This window comes from Callospermophilus lateralis, chromosome 13, assembly GCF_048772815.1.
Source record: "Callospermophilus lateralis isolate mCalLat2 chromosome 13, mCalLat2.hap1, whole genome shotgun sequence".
In the NCBI taxonomy this organism is placed as follows: domain Eukaryota; kingdom Metazoa; phylum Chordata; class Mammalia; order Rodentia; family Sciuridae; genus Callospermophilus; species Callospermophilus lateralis.
Genome location: NC_135317.1, coordinates 106,280,346 through 106,302,723, shown reverse-complemented (window position 1 = coordinate 106,302,723; position 22,378 = coordinate 106,280,346). Strand labels below are relative to the sequence as shown.

Below are 22,378 nucleotides of genomic sequence, written 5' to 3'. Positions count from 1 at the left end.
ACAGGGAATCAATAAACCATTGATTTGAAGTTCAGTTTCAGAAATATTTTGCTGTGCTACTTTAAGTTTAGAAAACTTGAAATTTTATTTCCAGCTAGTGTTCCATTAAATACACGTCCATTTAAAAAAAGAAAAAAGAAAAAAAAAAATATATATATATAGTAAAGTTGGTAGTTCAGTAAGTTTAAAAGGTTCATACCGTGCTTTCTGGTTCAGAACCTGGCCTAAGTCCTTATTTACTCCTATTAAACAATTAGCTTTAGTCTAAGAGAAAATAAGACTCCGCTTTCTGAAAAATGTTTTCCAAGCTTCACTGAGCTGATGATTTCTTATCATGTAACCAGTGGAACACACCCAAATGAAAATTATGGCATCAGATTTCTGAAAATTGAAACCTTTTACAAAAGCCTGAGCAGCCAGCTCAAGCAGACCCCTCCTGCCTTAGGCCAGGCCTGAGAGGAGTTTGGTGTGAGCTGCACCCGAGTTCCTCTTCCAAGTCCTGTGATGGGAACTGCAAGCACACACCAGCAACAGTTCAGCCCTGCCTACTGCTCTACACTTCTAACCCTGTTGATTTGTTTTCTATTTATTCTTTAAAAACACGACCTGAGACTCTGATGTGTTTTCAGCAGCAAACTGTGATGCAGACTAGTACCAGATGCTCAGAATCCCTGCATGTGTCTTGTAGGGCATCAGCTCGCTTCACTTCCCAGGGTGTAAATAAATCTTAAATTCATGCTGTTTATGAATGACAAGGAAAGGGGCTTTAAGTCTAAGGAAAGGGAGGATTTCTTCAAATGGGAGGGAAATTTGCACTTCTGAAGCTATTCAAAGGTCTTGACCTCAGAGGACACAACCCTGGGTGCCTTGTGCACTGTGTGCACATGCCTGCGTGCCCACACCAGCTCTGTGTCCACCTCTTCTCTCAAAGTTCACTTCCTGTGACCCACCCAGACTGTGCAAGCCCATTTCCCACCATGATCCACAGGTTCCTACGGCAGCTAGGAGACTTGGGCACAGAGTCTGCATCCTTTGACTCAATAGATCTGACAGCGCATCCCCTTCCCACCCAGCCCCCGCCACTGTGCCAAGCACTGCTGTTCACCAACCAAGACTAGGTCAGCAAACCACGACTCCTGCAGCTGACACTCGAATGTTGCGTCCTTGCTTGTTCTGGCTTTCTTGCTTCTAAATGTTTTCTTTTTCTGTGTTATCAGTATATTTCTACCCTCAGTAGTTGAGACAATCCTCGAGTGTAGGGAGGGTGCCCCCTCCCTTCCTTAGGGTATTTTTATCCCATTCAAGAACGGGGTTCTATGCAAGTCCCAACAATCAAAACACTTAGTTCCTCACACAGAATAGAAAGAGAATGAGCTTTCTACAGGCTGTGTTTCTCAAAGGAGTGTGACAGCCATGTGGAATCCAAAGCACTGAAACAGTTAATTGAAGAGAGGGAGAAGGGATTCTCTTGGCAGCACAGTGTGCATGCCCAGGTGAATCTCTCTTTCAAATAAGGGGAGATGGCCTTGGGCTCCAAAGCATGGAAGGGATGGATCTAGCTGGATTCTAGGTTTCCATTTATGGCAGTATAGCAGTGATTGAATTTAAAGAAAAATAGTAGGAAGAAACTTTGGGTAGTACTTAAATATGGTAAAAATTCCTGAAACTCGGCAAGTGGCTGAAATTAAGGTCTTTGCTTTTTTAAAAGCACAGCATTTAAAGAAGCCAAAGTTTTCCACTTCTGTACCTGTTTGAGCAAAATTAAACTTGAACCCTACTATTCTGGAACAATGGCGCCCTGTCAGGCTTACTTGTTTCCAGAGGGTACTGATCCACCTCTGAAGTAAAAACATCATCAGTGATCACAGGTAAAAGTCCCCTTATCAGAATCCTTCAAAGCTCAATAATAGCTCAAACCCCTGGCTTTTTAAAGGATTAGTAACACCTCCATTATCTATATTTGGCTTGTGAAGGAGAACCAAATGAGGTTACTTTGAAAATCCATGACTCAGACCTTGCGCATAGAGAGAGAAACCACCCAAAGAATGTTCAAGAACAGTTTTAATCACATAAAGGGACCTTGGTCTCAAATTCAGAGAGAACCTGACTTTTTTTTTAAGAGGGGCTAGCATTAACCAGATATGTTATCTGTAGTGCTCTGGGCCTCACACCAGGAAAGATGACCAAGAAATAGAAAAGCCCATTATGTTTCCAACTGATGTTTCTAGTCAGCACCCACATCCGACTAAATAAGAAACAAACAGGGTTGGGCCAGGGCAGGGATCTTGGCTCATGCTTTAATTCTCTATTTTTCTTTAATTGATTTTCAGCATCAGTCTGTTCTGAGGAATTGAGTATCTTATCAAGGTACTGACTATAGAATCTAGCTATTTTATTTAATAAAAAATGATTCCCATACCCTGGAAAAGGCCCATATTTTAATAAAACTAACATCATTTCCACCATGCCCCACCACAGTATTTTATCAACTTGAATTTCACAAAATCAGGAGTCTTACAAGCAGCCTACAAATGCCTACCTCTTTGAAGGAACACATATTTCCTCTCCCTACAGTTTGCCCTTTATAGGCCAGGCAGGACGAGGCACAATGATGACTGATAAAGTGTGTCTTTGGTTTAAGTGCTTCAGGGATCAAATATTTCATTCCTGTGAATGAAACTCTCATTAACTGTGAATGAGGCCCCTTAATGTCCATAATTCATTACAGGAATTCTTGGTCATGAAATTAGCAAGTGGTGGAGGATGGCCAGTCCCGCAGGGAGGGGACGCAGGAACCAGTGTTTCTGATAGGAAGCAGAGTTCCCAAGGACCAGTGGGCAAGGATGGGGCCTTGAGGAGGCTCTGGCAATTCTGCAGAGGGGCCTGTGGGTGGCAGGGGCATAATGCAAAGCCTACAGACATTCTGGGGTTGTGGTACAGAACACAGTGAAACCTGTCACCAGGAGAGAACACCATGACTACCAAACCTTTGTCCACAGCCAGCCTTTCTTCCTTCCTCTCAGCTGCAAATTTCTCCTGAGTCACCTACATGTTTCCAGCACTGACTATGAACTGGCTGGCGGAGGCAGCGTTCTCATGAAATCTTTGTCTTTACTCTTATTAAAATCTTAGCTGGTCTACTTGCTTTCCCTCCTACTAGTCATTCATTGAACCAATATACCAAGAACATCCTATCCACGATAACTGAAAGATGGGGGAGATTTGATTCTCAGACGGCTCATAGCCTGGAAAGAGGGAAACCTGCTGCGATCAAATAAAATCATTATCTATGCCATGAGAGAAATGGAAATAATTGTCAGTGGGGACCAGATACTTCATCAAGGGATTGACATTTGAGTTTTGAGGATGAGTTAGGTTTGACACAGATGAAGAAACAGCAAAATTTAGCTTCATATACAATTGATATGCCAATGGGTATGATATCTGACTACTTTGAAGATTGATTTGAAGGCTTCTATACTTTCTATCACTGTTAGATTTAAATAAGAACAATGTCTTACTACACTATATTAAGTACAGTCCAATTTTATACATTAATCCCACCCCTTCACAACAGCTATGTGAAGCTGATGACCTCATCTCATTACATTGGAGTATCCTGAGACTCGGGTCCCATGACCTCTCCATGTAGTGTGAGGTAGGAGTTCAGGGACATTAAGATGGAGGAGACAGGGTATTGAAAAGAAGCCACTGGAGGACAAGACAAAAGAGTCCTGTCCCAGTTTACAATAAATCTCATTATCACGAAACTCCTGCCACTGAAGACTTATCACCATGACAACTCCCACCATAGGTTCAAATTTTAAAATGACCAATGGAAGTAACCATTGAGGGGGAAATATTCTAATCAGGTATCATAGGATAACCAATGGGAGAAAATGGGCTAAGGTCTTCAATCAGGTCTGAATAGGGAAGAGAATGCCCCATAGTTCAGGATATAAGACCCTAATTTCCAGACATTAGGGCCCTCTCTCTCGCTTTACCAACTCTGTTCCACCTAATGGAGTGCTATCTTCACCTTCAAGAAATCTGCACTCTGTTACTTCTGGTGTCTCGCTCAATTCTTCATTGGTGACACCAAGGACCTGGACTTCGACTGGACCTCCCAATGGTAACGTAAGGTGGGAACTTGTGGAACTGGCAGGACTGGGACTTGAACCTATATCTTCCAACCTTGGCCACACTGGCTCTGTGGTTTCTTACACAGTAGTATCTGCATTTGCTGATGATTACACTGACATGTCAAAAACTACATAACAATGGAATTCAAATACAGGTAAATTTTGTTATTGATTCAAGCTCAGACTTAAGAAAAGCTTCAGAAGAATTTCCCAAGTTCACCCTGAGTACAGTGGCTGGCAAATGGGCCTATTGATCCTGCCACTGCCCACCAGGGAACCTGGAGCATTTTGAGTCCAGCAGAGAATCTTTGCACATCCTAATAACTGGCATCTCATCATGGTAAGCTGGGATTCACTTTCCTGATCCCTAACTTCCTCCCAGACAACTGAGTCAGACATATTGGAGGTGGAATGTAACATCTATTTTCAAATAGTTCTTCATGTTAGTTGAGCATCAGAAATATCTGTGAAGTAATTGTTTTGTTTGTTTATTGTTTTTAAATAAGGACAAATATGGTCAAACATTGAGGTAATTTATCTATCGAATTGTGAAGTTCCAGCACCAATAGCAAATGTGTGTTGTACTGTTACACTAGATTTTCAGATAAGTTTTGTCATCTGAATTTATCTGAGAAACCACTTAGTTAATTTCCCAATAACATGATGCTGAGTTTTACATGAAGCCATGTTTTCAATAGAGAATAAGGGCCACATGCTTAGAAGAGCCCTGTTTGGTTTGTATTCTTCTGTCACTGCCCTGAAATTCATAATGAATTTTGAAAAAAGGACCCTACATTTTTATTCTGTACTAATTCTGCTTATAGCCAAGAGTTTCTAAGCTAGGGCTATTTAGCATGGCTGTCCTATTGGCTGAAGGGAAAATGTGGTTGAAAGGACTGCTTTAAAAATAAGTGATGATTTGGGCTGGGGTTGTGGCTCAGAGGTAGAGTGCTCACCTAGCATGCGTGAGGCACTGGGTTCGAACCTCAGCACCACATAAAAATAAAGATCTTATGTCCACCTATAACTAAAAAATAAATATTTTTTTAAAAAAGCAATGATTCAAATGAGTGTTGGGCAAGTCTGGAAAGCAGGAGGGTGAGGCTGACTATGGTAGACCTGAACAGAGCAGAGACCCTGAGAGCACCTCAGGGTGCCCAAGCAGGGGAGGGAGAGGGCTGATGCTATGGGAAGCGGAGGCCACCAGCAGGCTGCTCACAGTGAGCCTTGAATGCTTCTCCATCTTTGCTGGACTCCCTGCTCTTTGTTTGTCTTCCATCTCCAAGTCATTACTTACTTTGAGCCCCAGATACTCAGAAGTGGACATTAGTGAGGAAGAGGTGAAGGAAGTTTAGGATTCTCTAGATGCAAAGGCCCAGAGGCATTGGTCAAACCCTGATGTTGGTTCCTGCATACTTTGGTAGCTCCAGAGGCCAGAAGCCCTGAGTCTACTTACAGAATTAGAAGACAAAGTGGAGCTAACTTAGACCTGAAGGTCCCCCTCACATTTGCTTATCTTATCTATAGGTCCAGAGGCCAAATTTGAAATGTTTTAAAGCAAAGTGAAAATGGCACATTAAAATGATTATATACCTATTTCCTTCATCCTGAGGACCCAGTGTTCTCATGAACTCTCTTAAAGATGTCTTGGTTCCCCTGACTGCCACCCATTAATGACAATGACAACAACACTCTTTCTAAAGCTGGAAGATAATTATTCCTCAACCCAGGGTAGAACGGGGCTGATCTTTTTCCTTATGGAAAATATGTACCTTCTTTTTTTACTATAAGACACACAGGTCTTTTAAAAAGAATTTGTTCTAAAACTATTTCTTGATTGTTATTATTTGACCTCTTCTGCCTTAAAAGGGGTTTTAGTTGTAGCTGGTCCCTAAAAAAAAAAAAAAAAAATCCAATATTAAGAATGATCAATCAAAGGTCAAATGCTTTCTCTCTTATGTGGAAGCTAGAATGAAATAAAGGAAAGGGGGAGAAAGGATGGGCGACATAAAGAATCAATCAAATACCAACTAACAGAGGAGCAGGGAAAGGAGGTCTAATAGAGAAGGGGAAGGAGAAAGGGAAAGGGGAAGAGGGATGGGAGGAAAAAAGGGGCTATCATGCACTGAAATCAAATTCTGTACCTGTATGAGTTTGTCAGAATGAAATCAACTACTATGTACACCATAAAGCTCTAATAATAAAAAAAGAGGAGCTGGGGTTGTAGCTCAGTAGTAGAGCGCTTGCCTAGCATGTGTGAGGCACTGGGTCCAATCTTCAGCACCACATAAAAATAAAATAAAAGTATTGTGCCCATCTACAACTAAATTTTTTTTAAAAGAGAAAATTATGAAAAAGAATAGATGAGCTGCTAGCATTTCAAGATGGTATAATAGAGAAGGTTGCTTTCCTGGCTGCTCCATGATGTGACACCAAGAAAGCAGATAGGCAGCTTCTCAGCAAGGTGACAGAGTGAACTAAGAATTGGCTCCTCCACCACTTGGGTGGAACCCAGGGGAGATCCCTGGGTTGCAGTCTTCCAGCATGGACCAGCAACTTCTGGGCCCTTGAGGGGCACTGATTTAAAAACTCCAGATCAACTGGCATTCAGCCAACTGTCTGGAGCCTACCTAAGCCTAAACCCTGCCTCCAGGAGTACCACCTATGGGGTTACCTCTGTCACTCCAGCAACCCCACCCTGAGGGTGAAGCAAGCATCCCATTCCAGACGACCCCACCTAACACTACAGAGAAGGGAAGCTCAGAGTCTTTTGAACTCCAATGGAAACAGTTCTTTAACTTTCCAATGAGATCTTTTTTATCTTTCTTTTTCCTGTTTAATTGTGATCTGAATGGTTCATGGATATTTATACTTATTCATATTTGTTTTTATCTCATTTCTAGCATTTTTGAAGCCAGAAGGAGACTGGAGCTAGGAGGAGCTAGGAGGAGGTTTTTTTTTGTGTGTGAACTAAATGTTTGATCAGTATATTTCAGTTTTGTTTTGTATTCTTTTATTTTTATTTTCTAAAATTTTATATTTTTTTCACTTATCTGTTTCTCTTGATTCTCTTTCTTTTCTTTTGCTCACAGCCAGCCTCTATTGTTTTCTCTTTCACTCTTTCTTGAATTTTTTTTTTTTACTTCTATCTTCTCTCCTCTTCCCTCATAATCATCATATCCTACCTATATCACTTTGGTTCTGACCCGTCCACCATTCAAAATTATAAATACTTTTGCAAACTCACTGTTTTTACTGTAGACAATAACTGACCACACCATTTCTCTTTATTGTGATAACATTGCAGATGCCATAGCAGGAACTATTTGGTTTAATACTGTGTATTGTTTGCATTGGTTGTTGTGAGGTACTGAGACCCTATAAGTCCTCAGGGTAGAAATTCTTATTGCCTCAGATCCATACTGTTAGATCCACAAACAACATGGAAAGGTAAGGGAACAAACAAACCAAGATACCCCAAAAACAGAATCCACTGACACTACAGTAGAAGAAATGCCAGAGAAGGAGTTTGGAATTTACATAATTAAACTGATCTTCGAGGTAAAGGACGACGGAAGGAGTAAAATCAGAAAGAAAATACAAGAAGTGAAAGATCACTTTAATAAAGAGATAAAGATTCTGAAAAAAAAAAAAAAATCAAGCAGAAATCCCAGAAATGACAGAATCAATAAGCCAAGTTAAAAATTCAATGGAAAGCATCACCAACAAACTAGACCACTTTGAAGACAGAGTTTCAGGTGATGAAGATAAAATATATAACCTTGAAAATAAAGTTGACACGGAGAAATCTAGCCGGCGACCAGCGCCAGCTTCATGAAAGAAGGTTCGAATTGTGAGAAAACACTAGGGAGTTTTAAATTAAAGAAACAAGACTCTAATTACCTTTAAAACCAGCTCCAGACGGCTCCTCCTAGCTCCAGCCTCCAGCCACCTAATGCGGTAGCGAGGTTTACTGAAGAGGTTAGTGAGAGAGAGAGAACAGGGAGTGGACTTTTATTGGGGAACAAGAAATTCTGGGGAAAATCCCATCCAATGAAGATTAAGGGGGGCAGCATCCCAAGATCAGGGATGACGATTGGGTCTTCAGGGCAGTGGCCGGACACGCCTCCGCACAGACAAGCCCTTGGACCTGGAGAAGGGTGGGGAAAGCTCTAACTCAGCTGTGTCTAAACGCCTCTCACCCAGCCAGGGAGGTAACTCAAATCACATGGGAGGATGGCCTCCCACAGAGAAAAGATGTTAAGACACCACGAAGAAAACTTCCAAGAAATATGGGATGATATGAAAAGACCAAATTTAAGATTTATCAGGATAGATGAAGGCTCTGAGACGAAAAGCAAAGGAATGAACAATCTTTTCAATGAAATACTATCAGAAAATTTCCCAAACCTAAGTAATCAAATGGAAAATCAAATACAGGGGACTTATAGGACCTCATGCCAAGACACATTATTATGAGAATGCCTAACACAGAAATAAGGATAGAATTTTAAAGGCTGACAGAGAAATACGACAGGTAACATTTAGAGGGAATCCAATCAGGATCTCAGCTGATTTATCCACCCAGACCCTCAACGATAGGAGGTCTTGGAATAATATATACCACACTCTAAAAGAAAATGGATGCATTCAAGAACCCAGCAAAATTAAGCTTCAGAATTCATGATGAAATAAAAACCTTCCATGATAAACAAAAGTTAAAAGAATTCACAATTAGAAAGCACTATGAAACATACTCAATAAACATTTCATGAAGAAGAAATGAAAAATAAAAGTGAAAAACCAGCAAAGGGAGGGACTACACTAGAAGAATAGTCAGAAAAAGGACAAACTAATTCAAATTAAAAACCAGAAATAAATCAAAATGACAGGTCATAAAAATAGTTTCTTGATAACATGAATATAAATGGCCTAAACTCATCAATAAAAAGACAGACTGGCAGACTAGATTAAAAAACAGGACCCAACAATGTGCTGTCTCTTAGAGACTCACCTCATCAGCAAAGACATCTACTGACTAAATGTAAAAGGATGGGCAAAAGCATATCACATGGATCTTGTAAACAAGCAGGGATTTCTATCCTCATATCAGATAAAGTAGACTTCAAGTAGAAGTTAATCAGAAGGAACAAAGAAGGACATTTCATAATGCTTACGTCAACAAGACATACAGTTGTAAATATTTATGCCCCAAACAATGGAGCATCTACATACATCAAACAAACCCTCTCAATCTCAAGAATCAAATAGACCACAACAAAGTAATACTGGGTAACTTTACCATCCGTCTCCATTGGATAGATCCTCCAAACAAAAACTAAAGAAAGAAGTTATAGAACTAAAAAATATCATTAATAATTTAAACTTAATAGGCATATATAGAATATTCCATCCATCAATGACTGCATACACTTTCTTCTCAGCTGCACATGGATCCTTCTCTAAAATAGCCCATATCTTAGGCCACAAAGCAACTCGTAGCAAATACAAAAACAAAAAAACCAGAGATAATACTTTGCATTCTGCCAGATCATAATGGAATGAAATTAGACATTGATGATAACAGAAACAAATAGAAGAATAGATGATCATTGCTTCTGTTCCTTTCTCCTCTCCAAACCTTTATTAAAAAAAAAATCTTGAGAGTTACCACCATCTTTGGAAGTCTTGTACAATTTTTAAATATTTACAGTTCAAAATTTACCCTTAAAATGGAGTTCTTGCCATATAGTAAGTGCTTTTAACCGATTACTGTGTGTATCTTTACAACTATTTTACGAAGTACATATACATATACTGCAGTTGATAAGACTGAGGTCTTCTGAGCTAATAACTTGCTGGAGGACATGACTCTGTTTAATGTCTCAGGTTTAGCCTATGCTGGTTAAGACCTTACACCAAGGGCACAGCCTGGCTTGGAGTCTGACTCTGTGTGGCCCTGGCCATCCTGGCTAGATGGCCTTGAAGACATTCCTTGACTTCTCTGATCTTCAGATTTTACATTTATATAATAGTGCCCTAATTTATAGGGTTGTTGTGAAGAATAGATGAGTTATTATCTAGAAGGCATTTAAAATAGTGCCAAGCAGATAGTAATTCCTATATAATAAATATTTTCTTGGCTCACAAATGTTATCACAATGTTGTGGTCTGCCAAGTGTTTGAGCAGCTTCATCACACCCTGAGATGTGGGCAGTTCCTGCCCATCAGAAGGCAACAGATATAAACTAATTGGGTCACGAACCCAAAGGCAGAGAGAGGACACTGCAGACTAAGCTAGTAAGAGACATGAGGACCACATACCACATGGGCTCCTCCAGTAGAGTCTGGACCAGACATGGTGTTTTCCTGTGCTACAGAAGTTATCTGTGGATAAAATTTCAATATATGTATGTAGGTAACAGTACTGCACTGATGTTAATTTCATGATTTCTAGTCAGTGTTCTATGGAAATGAAAGAAACTGCTTTTTAAGGACATACATTGAAGTATTAAGAAAGAAAGGTGAATTATGTCTGTAATATACTTTCAAAAAATATAGATAATAAAAATGTGTGCACAAAGAGAAAGAAGGAAGAGTAACATAGTAAAATGTTAGCATTTGAAGAATAGGAGCTAAGAGTTTGTGGAAAGTCTGCATTATTTCTGCAATTTACTTTTAAGTCTGAAATCCTCTAAAAAAAGTAATAAAAATATTATCATTAGAAAGAACAGAAAGAGGACTGGTTTGTACTCAGAAGGATTCAGTTGTTACTATTTTCTAGTACAAGTTATTTTAAACTCTGCGATTATTTGCTAAGTTAAGAATTGAAGATAATAAAGTCAACTTTATTGGGTTGAATGTGTGGGTAAGTGTATGAGTCAATGATAAAGCTGCAGCACATTTACTACTAATACATTTTCCTCAAGCCCAGACTCCATGTTTCCACTCTGAGACCAGCAGCTCAGGAGGGCTGTGCTCCACAGCAGCACTGATAGGCTATGGGATGGGCCACCTCAGTGGGAACCAGGCAGCAGAGGATGTGACAGGTGCACATGACACTCCATGCTGGACATTCTCATCTGCTGACCCTCCAGAAGACAGGTGACTAACAGAGAACATACTCTATCCTTAAAAAATGGCTCCAAATAAAATAAAATGTAGATTTAATGACCAATTTCAGACAAGTAATTTTTAAATCTGGCTGCACATCAGAATCATCCTATGAAGCTTTACAAAACAAAGTAAAACAAATACACCATATACACAAAAATACACACATACACCACACAACACCTCCTTCACCCCCGCACCCCCACACACACTGGGTCCCCTTCCCTGGAAAATATGGTTCATGAGATGTTGGGCACATCTGAAGGACTCATTTTTAAATAGCTCCAGACACTTGTAATGCAAACTAGGTTGCAGATCACTGCCCTGGACAGAGTCAAAGTGGGTGTCCCAGAAATTAAGAACTGGAACCAAAACCATCTGAAACCATCGGAATTGATCTAAAGCAAAGAATGACATCTCTGGCTTAATTTGGCTTTTGCCAGTCTAGTATCCATAGTAATTCAGAGACCTTTACATGAATTACATGCTGAGGAAATGGACAAGGTCTCCCAGATGCAAGGGGAATGTGGGCAGAAAGGGGCATCTTGGGTATGTACAAGAAAGGCATCAGAGCAGGCTCACAGGATGAGTTCCATAAACATAAAAAGTGACTTAGGAAAGAGATCCTGGGTGGCCTGGTGGCTCCTAAGAACTTGGGCCCAAGCCCAAATACAGTCTAGGGGCCAGCAGTGCTGAGTGGCCTCATAAAGGAGATGGGAGTTAAAGCCAAGGCATTGCAGTTCCTTTTTAGAAACTCCCACCGATGGGACATTCATTTTCTGTGAGGTTCTTGTTGCTCCACTTCATAAACATTGCAGTTAGAAAAGTCCCAAGATGAGAAAAGTAGGAAACAGAAATTAGAATTATTTAGAAGATGGACAAAGGAGTATTCTAGAAACACTCTTTATTGCTACTAGGACAAGAGTCAGCCTGGCAGAGACTGCAGAGTGCTGCTCTAGGCTGCTTCCTGTGTGGCCAGGGTAAGGGGAAACGGCACTGCTCCTGAGGAGAGTGGCCTGGGGAGACAGCTGCTGATGACATGACCAGCCAGTTAGTGCCAAAAAACACAAGGCCCTTAACTTGTCCCCCGGCCACTGTTGTCGGCCACTGTTGTCGTGGAACAAAGCAGCCTCTGCGCTGGTCACAGCTCCCTTCACACATCCCCAGCTAGATGCCCACGGCCGCCTCATCCTCATCCAGCCTCACAGCTCAAGTCAGCCCACGAAATCAGCATGCTCTTGTCGCTAGTTTATGTGACACTGACGGCATGGGACTTCACCACTGGAAATGTCCTTCGTTTTATACTTGTAACTCCTCCAGGGTGAAGACGCTCAGTCCCTCTCAGGCAGTAGACTACAAGTACTGGGTGATTACATGTCCACACCGCCCACATTAGCCTCCTGCCAGTCATGCCCATACATCAGAAAGACCCACGTTCATGAACAGAAGGGAAGGGATGCAGACTCAAGGCAGCATAGACCACAGCTAGCTTGCATCAACAATTAGGCAGCAAGAGCTGGGGAAGACCTTGGGAAGCTGAGAAATGAGTGGCCATGTTCCTCTTCAAAAGGAAAGTGAGGGGCTGGGACTCAGTGGGAAGGAGTGCACTTGCCTGGCATGTGTGAGGCACTGGGTTCAATTCTCAGCACCGCGTATAAATAAATAAAATAAAGGTCTATCAACAACTAAGAACAAATCTTATAAAAAAAGAAAGTCAGCGTGGCTCCAGGAAGAGGCAGTGTGATAGGGCCTGCTCCACACAAGAATACCAGCGCGTCACAAGGAGCCTCAAAGTTCTGTGAGGTTCTGGATTGGCATGAAACATGAAGTGTTTAAAGCCCTATTCGTTTGAAGGTTTCACTTTGAATAGTTTGTTTCTTAGTTTATATCTTTATTTTGAATAGTATAACTCTTTGACCCCATTAATTTATTAATGGGTAATTTATTTGAACTAATGTTTTATATTCTTAAACCACTTTCTCAGAATAGTAACATCAAGGGCTAAAACAAAATCCAATCAATTAAATATAGATGATTTTTTTTATTGGCATATTCCCAAGGCGCTGTTTTCAGGATTTGTGTTGATGGATTCAGAAGTGTTTTAGGGCAGGGAGATATTCTCTTTATGGATTCTCTTTGGGAACTTTACGATGGAGAAAGATAATGTGGTGTTTCAAGACAATAAGAACATTGAAAATAATCTGGAGACATTGCCAGTGTTTACTCTCCCTTTCATTTTTGGGAAGATGATTTTGATTCTGTTTGGGGCAGCAAAGTACATCCTCTATTACACAGTGGGGGGATGGTACCGATTTCTGATCCATGCCCTCTAAGGGAATGTCACTGGGTGGGCTCACAGGAAAGTGCCTTGCAAGGAAGGGCATTCAGCTGGCTGTGCCCTTTCACCCTCTGCCTACAACGAGCACATGATGCTGGAGATGGCAGCCACTATGCAACCACAGGGAAAGGCTGATTGTTGCAGAGATCTGAGGCCCACCTTCTTGAGCTGCTGAACCAGTGCCACCCTACCAGTTCCCTGAACACCCTACCTTGTTTCCTGAGAGAAAACCCGGCTTGTTCTATTTTTTGGCATTTATGATCCTAGCAGCCAAAATCTAGAGAGATACAATCGACAATGACCATAACAATGATAACAATAAGAGCACCACTCTAAATGTCTTGTGTCGCCTGGTGCAGTGGCACCTGACTGTAATCCCAATGGCTTGGGAGGCTGAGGCAGAAGAATTGCAAGTTCAAAGCCAGTCTCAGCAATTTAGTGAGGCCCTAAGAAACTTAGCAAGACCCTGTCTCAAATTAAAAAAAAAAAAAAAAAAAAAAAAGCGGGGGCAGGGGGTTGGGGATGTGGCTCAGTGGGTTCAATCTCTGATACCAAAAAATAAATGCCTTTCTGCCTTGTCTTACAAGGCTTACTGATTGCAATAGTTCCCACAGTCAGTGTTGAGAGCCACAACCAAGTCAGGATGGCGCCTGGCATTTTGCCAGAAGGAGTGGTTGAGAAGTAATGCCAGCGAGCCATTAAGATGATGATAATTAAGTTAAGCTGTATATAATTATTAAGATAATGACTGATTGCTGTAACTGGATGATGCTAAATTGAAACAAGCTGTATATTCAGTTGTGTATATAAACCTCTGCTGTCCGGCAATAAGGTGGCTCCTGCTACCTCGGGTGCCTGCTACTTTTGAGTTTTCGTGGAGTTCCCGTTGAGTTCTCGCGGGGTTCCTGTTGAGTTCCCGTTGGTTCTTGCGGAGTTTCCGAGGAATTCTGGAGAGTTCCGGTTGGGTTCTGGCAATAAAGTAGTTCCTGTTTGAACCTACAAGTGGCTCGTGACCTCCCGGTTATTTTGTGCTCAGCCAGAATGCGGCAAGCCAGTAAAGAGGCAGAGGGAGCTTTAGAGCCCAAGGAATCTGATGTTTAACTGCATCTGTCATGCCTTCTCCCACCCTGGGGTAAAGCAAGCCAGAAGATAGCTGGGACCACACAGGCCACTCTCCCTTACCAGGGTGCTATAAACTGAGCACATGCCTCCACTGTTTCCCTCTCTATTAAGACACATAAAACATGCAGAACAATATAGAAGAATGCAGTCAGATGGACACTTCCAGAAGGGAATCTTCCCATGTGAGGGTTCAGAACCACCTGTCCTATCTGTCAGCCAGCCTCCTCATGCTTCACCAGCCCAAGAATTTAGCCTGACCTTGTCCTTACTCATTAGGAGTCCATGTTGAGTTCTGTCTTCACCAAGTCACTCAGTCCTCACTCTTCAGAAGTCCCCTGGTGCCAGCTAAGTGCTGTTCTCTTCCGTGCAGGCATGGGGCCTATGGCCAGGACCCAGGGCCTCCAACGAAGGCGGAAGTGATCTACCCACAGCACTGTACACCTGAGTGGCTTTGGGAACACCATGCTGAAGTGTCTGTTTCCTCCGGGGGCATTTCACAGGCTCTTTCCAACCTCAGGTGACCTCTCTGACCACACCACTCTTTGAATTCATCATAACACAATGATAAATTTGAAGGAAATTTTGGGATGCTGCTATTCTGCTTAGATTCACTTAAGATTAACTGACTAGTTTGAAAAACCAGAATCACAGGAATTAAGAACTGAAAAAGACCTGAGAAAATTTTGTACAATCCTCTCACATATATCACTTTCTCTTTTCTATGTAATAGAAGAAAATACTAGAATTTTACATTTCTAGTTTACTGAGATCAATATCAGAATCATATAAATTTGAATGAGGGAAAGAAAGAACATTTTACAATGTTCATGAAGAACCGTATCAATTTAGAGAGAGTCTGTACCATATTTCCTTCACAACACTTTATTAAGTGCTAATACATTAGGTATTAATGCATTACTAAGTACTGGGAATACAATTAATAATGAGACATGCAAAGATCTAGCTCACTGGCACTTATATAGTAATAAAAAAAAACAGTGATAGTGAGCAAATATATTTTGAAAAATACCTAAAAAGTGCCATTAATCCTCTGAAGAGCATTTTGAAAGCCTTTGGTTTGACATCCATGTGCTGTGAAAAAGCAAGAGTAGTCAAAAAAGACCTCTCCAAGAAAATGCTCAGTTCACAGAACTCTGAACTACTAGGAGCAGCACCCAGAAGAGGCCAGAGAGCATAGTCAAGGCATGGAGACAGGCAGGCAGCAACAGTCCGAGAGGAGAATAAGCCTGTGTGACCAAGAGAGAATGAAACAAGTCAAAGAATAAACAAAAATCCATGATGACGGACGGGAATACAGTAAATGTGCAGACAGGACAGTGGAACAAGACGAGACAAGAGCCAGGTTCCCTTGGAATGAGTTTGAGTTCATCCTAAGTATATTAAAAGTCACCGAAAATCTTAAGGAGAAGAGTGATACAATTTGATTTTTGCTTCATGAAAACACTTCCACTTGGCCAAGTGGAGGAAGTGTGCTGCAGGATGGCACTGAATCCTTTGTTCCTAGAACAGTGTCTGCAACATTATCGACATTAAAGAAACATTACTAAATGAAAAATAAGTGAAGTTGGAAGCCCATTTTGGAGGCTTTCACAGAGGCACAAGAAAGGGATGATGTGGCTGGACCAGAGAGGTACCAATAAGGGTGGTACTGGGCTCAATGCTAGGAACACAACTAATAATAAAAAAATGTAAGGATCCAACTCATGGATGCTACATTCTAGTAAAACAAACAAACAGCAAGAATGAGCAACTGTTGGAAGCTGGAAGTCCCTTTGGAGCCCTTTACAGAGGTACAGCAAAGGATGATGTGATTGGACTTGAGCAGTACCAATAACAATAAAGAAAGGACAGCACAACAAGATCACATCACTCTAGCATGATTAACGGCTATTATCAAGGAGACTAAAGATAACAAGTGCAGAAAAGAAAACCCTTGCTCAATGTGGGAGTATAAGTCCCGTACAGTCATTATGGAAAACAGTATGGCAGTTCCTCAAAAATAGAACTTCCACATGATCCAGCAATCCAGCTACTGGATCCAAAGGAAATGAAATCAGTATGGAGAAGAGACATCTACACTCCCACGTTTACTGCAGCACTGTTCACAGAAGCCAGGAAATGGAACCAATCCAAGTTGTCCATCAACTGATGAATGGGTAAAGAAAACGTGGCATATACACTCTGTAAGTCTTACTTCATTCTCCTCCAGAAGTTTCACAGGACAAACTTCAGGCTGAACTGAAGGCACAGACTCGGGGCATACCTTTGGTGCTACACTGCCTCCGACTACAGGTCCCTGATGCCACACGATGGCAAGCAGTTCTTGAAATCCATCACAGGGTGCACTATGGGCTAAATTATGTCCTCCAAAGTTCATGTGTTGACATCCTAGCCTCAGTAACTCACCATGAGACAATATTTGAAGAGACAGTTTTTATAGAGATAAATAAGTTAAAATGGAAGTCATTAGGGTGGGCCTTAATCTAATGTGACTAGTGTCATAAGAAGAGGAGATAAGTCACAGACAGATCCAGAGGGAAGACCATGTGAAGACATCGGCTAGCCAAGGAGAGGCCTCAGAAGAAATCAACCATGCCAACATTGGATCTTGAACTTCTAGCCCCCAAATTGTGAGAAAATGAATTTCTAATGTTTATACTCTGCAGTCTGTGGTAATCTGTTATGATAGTCCTGGCAGACGAATGTAGCTACTCCTAGAAAGATTAAGGTAAAGGAGACGGTCCAAGGTGGCAAAAATGCTGTACTAATAATTTAGGAGGAGGAAAGGGAGAAGAAACAATAGGAGACAAGACAGGACTGGGCATTTTGGGAGCTGGTAACATGACAGTCATTTGGGATCTAGGTAGGTCCAAGTCTTAGTTTGTTAGGTAAAAAGTTCATTCATGGACATAGATCATCGAAAGAAAATAATACTTAACCAAATGCAGAAAGACAACAGACTGTCATTTGGGGCCTCTTTCTTTTGAATACCAAGAAAAAGGGAAAATACTTTGGTATTAGGCCTTTTCCTTGACTCTTTTAAATGACATCTGTGATATCAACTCAGTGAAAGCTATTCAGAATCTGGCACTTTTAATTCATGTGAGAATGTCAATTCTACTGAGAGAAGAGGATGTTAGGGTTACATTTAACATAAAGTACAAACACTGCATGGGAGTGGGTCGGGGTAAGAATGCCAACTGTATATAAAATTAACCACCACCTTCTTGACTCATTTGTCTTGGCATCCACAGAAAATTTTCCAGCTTTCTCCTACGAGAGTGTCAACTTTTGGTAACAGTTATTCATAAATGGCGTGGTTCAACAGTGAGTCAGAGTGACTAAAATACTCTGGATGTATTTACTTTACTTACTTTTTGGTCAAAAAATCACAATTCATTTAATTATCTGTTGGTAATATTTTTAAGAGTCCTGTTTACCACTTGGTGTCTTCTCAATGTGTTTCTCATGTTGTTGCTGCACCCAGGAGCTGAGTACATGAGATTCGCTTCATGGGGGCCCAAGTCTTAAAAGTCAGTGAAAAGCAGATGACTTTATTAAGCAGGCAGTCAGCGACTGTATTACAAAGTGGATCTCAGTCCCATAACCAAGCAATGGGGTCAATAAGGCAAGACCTCACTGAATCTTCCATCCAGGGAATTCCAGAATAACCTCTTTTAGTATACCAGGTGCACTTATTGAAGCTGTGATTTAAATGATGGGAGACTACGAGAATGGAGCTTATTTGCACTTGTTTGTGGTGCTGGGAATGAAACCCAGGGCCTTGTGCACACTAGGCAAGTGCACTACCACTGAGCTACAACCTCAGCCCTAAGAATGGAACCTTTAATAAATAAAACTAAGCCATAAAAATCTTAGCATTTTAATGTAACCTCTTTTACTTTTTAAATCTGAAGACCAACAATGACAGAGAAACTTATCTCTGGTTTAAATTTTAGTGCTAAACATGAGACAAAAGTTTAAGGACAATGAAGTTGGGATTAAATATGTATCACTTTAAATTAGCCGTGCTGGTTGTTATAGTCATAAACCATTAACCTGTGCTCTTTCATAATTTTAACTAACATTTGTTTCTTTTATATTAGGTTTAGTTAGTAGTAGAGGGGGAGTTTTTTGAGTCAATCAGGGATAGTATGGAATTCTACCATGCTTCTAATTGGGGAATTAATATTCAAAATAATAAAACAAAAATACAGTCATCTACTAGTGCAGGGTACTCCCTGTTATTTTTGTCTACTGCCGCAGTCTGGCTGGGCACAAATCACGAGCCATTCACAGCTTTGTAGATTCAAACAGCAATTCTTTATTCCCGATCTCACACCGGCCGTCTACAAACACGTTCTGGGGAAATCCACGTTCTCTGCCCAAATCCACACTCCACTGGGCTTCTGTCTCCCAAATATACTGTCTGACCCTAAGAACTCAAGAGGAACTCAGGCAGCAGGATATGCCCTATTCCGGGCAGGAATAATCTTCCTAAACCAGCAACACCCTAAACTCGAATCCGCCCTGGTCCTAGAGCAAGGTCACCTTACATGCAATGTCGCTGCAAAATGTCCTATTTCCATGAGTCCTTCCACTAAAGAAACATGGGGGTACGCTGGCAAGGAAATTGTCATACCTACTTGGCTGATGGCTCCCAGCAGTCTACATTTACTAATTTGGTGTAGAGAAATGTTTCTAATTTGGGCAATCTGAATCTAATTTTTTTATATATTAGGGAAAAATGCCTGACAGACCAGCAAGATGGCACTTGCATGCATGGCTGGTCTCATGGACATGCATAAGAGGACAATACATCTTCACCTTCATGAGATGTGACCAGGCAGAGAAACCCCAAGTCCTTGTTAATTAATGTATTATCATTCCCAAAGGACAGGTATCACTTGGGTAGAAAAAACATTCTTCACTTCCTTTAAATCTATTATTTGTATCTTTCTTTAAAAACAGCCCTTATTTAAACTGGGCATGGTGGCACATGCCTGTAATCCCAGTAGCTTGGGAGGCTGAGGCAGGAGGATCACAAGTTTAAGGCCAGTCTCAGCAACCTAGTGAGACCCTGTCTCAAAGTAAAAAATAAAAAGGGCTGGGGTTGTGGCTCAGTGGTTAAGCACTGGAGTTCAACCCCTGTTACCAAAAACAAACAAACAAACAAACAAAAACTATCCTTATTTGGATGACTTTAGAAAGTCTGAGGCTCAAAATGAAAAATTTTATACATTAGGTTTATTTAAAAATATCTGATTTGAACTTATAATACTGGTATAAATATTCAGTGATATTTTGTTATATAGTCACTAAGGAGTTAAGGTAATTTCTACAATCTGTTTATTTGATTTGCATTAGTGTACCATTAAATATTATCAGAATTTTACCACTAGGACATTCTAGGAATTTATTACTCAGATACAATGAGAAATTTTGCTTTTAAAGAAAATTTTAATTTTTGTTCAATTCCTAGTCAGTAGACATTCCTTCATTATTTCAATAATTAGTCCTAAGGACTCTTAAAATAAAAAGGTAAAGGGAAAAAAAGCAATTTAGGCAGTTTCCTGGATTTTGAGTATAGGTAAGTAGGTCTCCCAAGAAATTTTTATTAATACATGAATAAAATATATTTTGGTTTTATTGACTCTAATTTCTTTTTTTTAAAAAATTGTTTCTTATACTGACTCTGAATAAAAATATCCTTCTTTCTATTTTCACTGGTTAGCAAACATAAAATAGAGAACAAAATAAAGATCATTTGAGAAAAATTATGCCATGAATTAAAACAGGAGAAAGCCACATTACATTACCCTTCAGCCTTCAAAAGACAAGTCTACTACTTTTCTAAGCACATTCAGTTAGTTGCCTAAGTAATGGCATATCCTCATAAGTCACAGCTGATTAGACTTTCCCTTCCTTAAACAGAAACAAATCTCTGGATGTTTAACGGGACATTTGGAAGACACACATACTTGCATGGGGCGGGGGAAGGAATTTTATAAAGTTTATAATTTTATAAAGTTTTATCCTGTGCCTAGACACCTATATAAGACCAATGAACTATTTATTTACACTTCAGTGCTGTAAGGCATGTATTATTGCAAAAGAGTGAATTAAATTTAGCCCTATTATTTGTGTAGTAACTGAATCAAACAATGCATAGAAATTTGCTTTGCTACTTATTACTATCTTGCTGGAGGGAGATATTGTAAATAATGGGTTTGAGGGGCTGGGGTTGTGGCTCAGTGGTAGAGTGCTCGCCTCACACATGTGACACTCTGGGCTTGATCCTCAGCACCACATATAAACAAACAAACAAACAAACAAATAAATAAATAAAGGAAGGTATTGTTTCAACCACAACTAAAATAAATGAATAAATAAATATAATGGGTTTGAAATGCAGATGAAGACTTAGATTTGTTTCCTTAGTGAATCCCCTAAAAACAGAATCATATTAATATTTTCAGGTGAATAAAAGTAAATTATGTGTGGACATTAAGTATTATCCATATTCCTACTACTAATAAATCAATAACAGCAAGAAATAGCAACTTTCACTTATTGGCCATTTGCCATAGGCCAGACCCCAGGCTTTAGCTTTGTGGCAGATACTACAGACTCTAAGGTTGGATCTCTCTTCCTCTCCATCATCCTTGTATTTGGTGGCTACAAAGCAACAAACTATATTTTCCAGACTTCCCTTACAGCTAGGGCTCATGCTACAAATTAGACTCCACCAACATGCACTGTGTGAAATCTGGAAGAGAAAGGCCCAAGGCCATCTATCTTTGGCCATGAATGTTGGCAAGCAAGCCCGGAGATGATGGATGTCTGCACTGGAAGATGCAGCTGTCCAGGTCTCTATACCACTTTCAAGGCTGTGAGAGGCAGTTATACCAGCAGTCGTAGCTGAGGTGAAAGCAAGAATAACTGCAGAGCTCTGGATCACAGTTATAGCAACGTGAGGGTGCATTCAATGTTCCTGAAGCAGTCTGGCCCTTTCACTGACTTTCCTTGTATTAAATTCTTTCTTAAATAGTTAAGAGTGATTTCTTTCTTCTGCATTGAACTCTGATGATAGAGTCCTCCATATATGTTGCCTTATTTAATTCTTACTGTGTAATGTAATTACTTCAATTCTGTAAGTTGGGAAAATGAGTCTAAGAAAGGTAATTTTCCCTAAGTCACAAAGTTGGTGGTAGAGACTCTGGGAATTGAACACAGGTAACCAGACTCTCAAGCATATGCCCAGAATTGCTATACTTCTGGACTTCCCCCCTCACTTTAGTTTCTAATGGATGCTATAGGAAGCCAATCTGGCACAGTGAGATCCAAACTCAACTTTAAACTTTTACCTTTGGGCTCAAGTTCAAACCAAGTAAAAGTAATTAAAAGCTCAGTTAACTTCCTGTACTCATCACTTCTGCATGTTACAAACTTTGGAGCAACCTAGAAATGCTAGTCTTGCAATTATTTCAACTTATCCAGGAAAAGGTAAGAAGTTTTATTCTGGGAATTGGTTTCTCAGTTTTTAAGCTTCAAATTTTAGAAAAAAGGATGCTTAATAACATAGAGCAATAATTTATTAGTCATCAAAAAATATATTTGTTTATATAAAAAAGGGAAAAAA

The 22,378-nt window shown here is 40.4% G+C and overlaps 1 protein-coding gene across 3 annotated transcripts in view; it reads right to left on the bottom strand.

The window, feature by feature from the left end:
- The window catches only part of Nme7 (NME/NM23 family member 7), a 181,895-nt gene that overhangs the window by 393 nt on the left and 159,124 nt on the right, over positions 1-22,378 (bottom strand). The gene's annotated exons all lie outside the window — the stretch shown is intronic.